This window comes from Gossypium hirsutum, chromosome A06 (assembly GCF_007990345.1).
Source record: "Gossypium hirsutum isolate 1008001.06 chromosome A06, Gossypium_hirsutum_v2.1, whole genome shotgun sequence".
Lineage (NCBI taxonomy): Eukaryota > Viridiplantae > Streptophyta > Magnoliopsida > Malvales > Malvaceae > Gossypium > Gossypium hirsutum.
Genome location: NC_053429.1, coordinates 123,888,868 through 123,893,954, shown reverse-complemented (window position 1 = coordinate 123,893,954; position 5,087 = coordinate 123,888,868). Strand labels below are relative to the sequence as shown.

General features: G+C 36.9%; 1 pseudogene; it reads right to left on the bottom strand.

Moving 5' to 3' along the window:
* Positions 1–3,745: 3,745 nt before the first annotated feature.
* Positions 3,746–4,687, bottom strand: LOC121230564 (protein argonaute 4A-like; annotated as a pseudogene).
* Between the last annotated feature and the right edge of the window lie 400 nt (positions 4,688–5,087).

The following is a 5,087-nucleotide window of genomic DNA, read 5'->3' as shown; positions in this document are numbered from 1 at the left end:
GTAATGTCAATTACTGTTGAAACCATTTTTAAAGGGGTTTGAAAAACGGGGTTCGACTTTTTGAAAAATGAAAATGGGAGTCGCCACCAACCTTTTTAGGTGTGATTGGATCACTTTTATAAAATATTTTGGTCTACGAAATTCAAGAAAACAGGTTCGGGAGTCGGTTACGCACAAGGAAGGATTAGCACCCTCGTAACGCCCAAAATTGGTACCGAATTGATTATTTATTGTCCTAATGTCGAAAATTTGAAAAGATTTTAAAACTTGAACAATTTAAAGTTGAAACTTGATATTCCTTTGTTCTGAAAGTATACAAACATCACATCCAGCATGTTAGGACACGATGTTTTAAATCCTCGTAACTAAAATTATCTCATGATTTTGAAAATTTATTAAAAGGATATTTGGTTATTTAGTCAATCGAAAAATCGCAACCCAGCATGTTAGGAGACTATTTCCCGAATTTCTAAACACCAAACATTGCCTTATTTAAGAAAAAACTTTTTCAATTAAATGAAATATATTTTTTAAAACAATGAATAATATAGAATTTAATAAAAAAATAATTTGATATAATACTAAAATTATTAAAAAAATAAAATATAAAAGAGAATTAAAAATCAAGGAAATAGGGATTAAATCAAAATAAAAAAAAGGGTTGAAACGAAGATGAACAAAGAACAAATAAGAACAAACCGTAGAAAATAAGAACGCAAGAGGGAGAGAAATTTGAGTGAATGCTCTCAAGAATTCTTATTGCTTCCCAAAACTCAAGTGAAGTCAAGTTTTTTTTTACAATGAGGGGAGAGGCCTCTATTTATAGTTGAGCCTCCCCAAATCCAACAGTACAGATCAACTACATCAACGGCTAAGATTAAAGGGTATCTTCAAATTAAATCTGTAAGATATCAAAATCATATCTTCTAAGATTGCATATCATATCTAAGATTGCATATCATATCTAAGATTAAGATTTCATATCATATCTAAGATTGCATATCCTATCTAAGATTGCATATCCTTAAAGATTATATTTCCATATGAGTTAAGCTTGTAGATGGACCTTCAATCTTTTCAAGTAATGGGCCATTCTGATCGGGCTAAATTATATATTTGTAATTTTAAGCTGGACTTGGACTTCATTTTATTTTTTTGTAGGCCCGGGCTAAATTGGCCTATTACAGCTGACCTTCTTTACTCATTGTCGTGTAACGAGAATGGAACAAAGACTATAAAAAGACCAATTTTGCCTGGTCTGGCCCAACCTTGAGATCTTTCTTCAAATGGCCTTCAACCTATCTGCAACTTCAGGGGTATTGGACCATAAATGTGATAGCTTCAATTTGCTTCATTGTAACTTCAGGAATGCAATATCTGCTATCTTCAACCTGCTCCTTACAACCTCAGGGATGCCATGTTGATATATCCGATCTGCTCTCTGACAATACAGAGACGCCAAATCTTGGATCTACTTCAGCGTGAACACGTGAAAGCCAAATCAGCTATGTCTTCGATTGGCTCCTTGTAAACGCAAGGATGCCAAATCATCTTGGATCTACTTCGGCGTGAACACGTGAAAGCCAAACCAGCTATGTCTTCAATCTGCTCATTGTAAACGCAAAAATGCCAAATCATCTTGGATCTACTTTGATGTAAAACATCCGAATGTTAGATCTGCTATGTCTTCGATTTGCTCTCCATCGAATATGAAGATGCCAAATCTGTTATCTTCGATCTACTCTCTGACAATACAGAGGCGCCAAATCTGCTGTCTTCGATCTGCTCCCTGACAATACAGAGACGCCAAATTTATCATCTTAGATTTGCTTCAATGTAAACACCTGAAGGTCAGATTTGCTATGTTTTCGATCTCCCCCCGTCTAATACAGAGATGCCAAATCTGTCATCTTGGATCTGCTTCGATGTAAATATCTGAAGGTCAGATCTGCTATATCTTAGCCTATTACCCTACTGCTTAGGGAGTTAAGGCGAGTCTTCAATCCACTCCACTACTGCTTAGGGAGATAAGATTTGTAATTTTAGCCTATTACCCTACTGCTTAGGGGGTTAAAGCGCATCGTCTTCGATCTGCTCCACTACTACTTAGGGAGATAAGATCTGTAATTTTAGCCTGTTACCCTACTGCTTAAGGGGTTAAGACGCATCTCCGATCTGCTCCACTATTGCTTAGGGAGATAAGATCTGCAATTTTAGCCTGTTACCCTACTCCTTAGGGGGTTAAGGCGCATCTTCGATCTGCTCCACTACTGCTTAAAGAGATAAGATCTGCAATTTTAACATGTTACCCTACTTCTTAGGGGATTAAGGCGCATCAATCTTCATTGTCCCCCGAAGGACATAACCTGTATAATATGTATCAGTTCATGCCTAATGATTAGGATGCTTATGATCAAAATGAGTCACATGCTCCTAATTAAACCTGTTATAATGCAAAATGTTTATGAAAGTGACTCCTATTTCGGACGTCATCACTCATTCATCTATCGAGCTTTCCACCTCGTTCTTCTCGACATATCAATCATACTCTTCTCGTATGCCTCGAATCTTTTCCATCAATTTGGTCTACTGTACCATTCCCCGAATATTACGACCCACTGAAGATGTTTATGAAATGATCCTTTCTTAAGATCAATATTGCTTAAAACGTCCAACCACCTTTTGGACTGAAGAAGAAAATCTCTCGAGTATCTCCAACCCGTACATATGGGAATTCCTTAAACAATTGTCTTGTTTCGGTTTCTTGTATTATCTAGAAATTTCCAGAGTAATAAGCAAAACTTCGTTTGTGAAGATATTTTAGTTCATCTATCATTATTTCAATGCAACATGCTTTATGAATAATGGGAGACAAATAAATTGATCCTGAGGATAATTAGATTTGGACAAATTATTGGAAGGAATGCAAAAAAAAAATTAGCCTGAGAACATATCTTTGCGAAGGAAAAGAATCCAAAGATAGTAAATAGGACAAAAATCAGATATCCCAGATATCACCGCTTGGGCGTCTATACACAAACTCCATGAAGACCCTTTTGAGTTTAACATGTGTTTAGAAGATCTAAAGTAATTTGTTGATGCCCCGGTATGTAACATACTTCGCTTCTTATCAAATCAGGTATAGTAAGATCATTGCATACTTTTCAAAACTTGAGCTGCCCTTTTGGGTTTTCAACTCAAAAACCCCTTTGGTCTCAAGGTGCCTTTTTGCGGGTTTTCACCTTGGCCTCTCTATTTTTTTTAAAAAACAGAAGTCTCAAAGCGCCCTTTGCGGGTTTTCACTTTGGTTTCCTTTCATTTTCAGACCAAATACTCCTTGATTGAGTCTGAATTTACTGGATTGGGTAAACTCTTCCCATCCAACTCTGTCAAAATCAATACACCACTAGAGGAAGCCTTCTTCACAACATATAGTCTTTCTCATCCGGTATTTATTTTCCTTTGAAATCTTTTGTATGGGCAAAATCTCTTGCAGCACAAGTTCCCCCCTCATGAAATTCTTTTGCCCCAGCAACAGTCCTGGCTGATGCTTGTCAAGCAAAGAAAGCAAATAGTAGCTAAAATCCAAAAGCCCTATACAAAAAGATGATTCAGTGATTCCCAATAGATGAGAATAGAGTTGCTGACATTATCCTTCAACTTGGAAAATTGAAGTATGGAAATCGCTCACGAAGTAGTCACTCCATCATGGATTGAAGACGTCTCTGAAGTATCCTCAAACTCCCTATATTGCCCTAACTATGACGTTGTCAAATGAGAGTAGCGAATCGGGGCCACAACAGATATGGCTATGGTGTTCCTTTAATAGAGTATATACTAGCTCTTGCAAATCATCAGCCGAATACCCAATCTGATCTAAGAAAACATGGTAATGAGTATGTCTCGTGGTTCCAATCATTCCAGCATGAGCACAAAGATAGAAATCACTATTCTTAGGATGATAGATTTTGTTGTCAATACTAGGTAACACATCGTTAAGAAATCTTTGCTAAAAAACTTAGTGTGAAGGTTTTTTTTTAACAATAACCACAAACTTTGGGCTTTAATTTTCATCATGGAACTCACAAGCCTTAACAACTTGACCACGTTCTTCATTCAAAATTTGATCGGACTGAGGCTCGCTAACTCTATTCCTGAAAATGATGATCTGATCAAGCTTCCTTTTCCTCGAATTTGTATAGAAGTCTAAGAGGGCTTCCCTCATGACATTCTCCTTTACTTTGTCAAAAACTAGTTTGAAGAGAAGTTCTATTATTTCAAACTTCAGAGACTGTATATGCATAGGTGCTTTACAGTAGGAAATTAAAGGCTACTACTTGAAACTGACCAACACAGCGATTAATGGAATTTCGGGCTACTCAGGAAAGCCATGAAGTACCTCCATGCTAAGGATGATGGTTGGAACCCTTGAAAAAACTGGAATTGAAGGTGTTTTCTCAATTGCTAGCATGGAATTCAGTCCTCCAAGCTTTGTATTGATTTTTAGAAGCATGTTTGTAAGGTATTGATCATTCCCCTAGCTGGTGCTTTACGCTGAGTCATGATGCCATACCTCAAAACTGTTCTGCTTCCAAGGCCTATAATGATCTAAGTTATCCGGAAACCAACAAAGAAGGAATTGCGAAGCTCTAGGAAGTTCAGATTGTACAGTGAGTACCCTTTCCATCCTTCTTTGACTACTCATTTTGCATGCTTAATTTCTTGCAGGAGTTCAACATCAAACTACTTTTTGACTTCATCCATAATATCAAACCATACTTCGTGATTTTGGTTGAATTGGCTTGCAATCTTCCAGTAACTCGACAAGACCTTTCCTTGTTTCTTTTGCAATGCACGCCTCAATTATTTCCCTTCTTCGAAGGTCTACTGCTTCTTTTTCACGAGGTAAGATTTTCTTCTCTTCTTACTTTACCGATTTTAACCAATTTGAAGGCAGATCATAATCCGTGTCATCTTCAAAAATACTGAGATCCCTCTAAACACATGTTACGCTCAAAAGAAACTCCGAGTCTGTAATATCGTTACCCCAGTCTTTGATATTTAGGGATCTATGATAAGCACAAAAG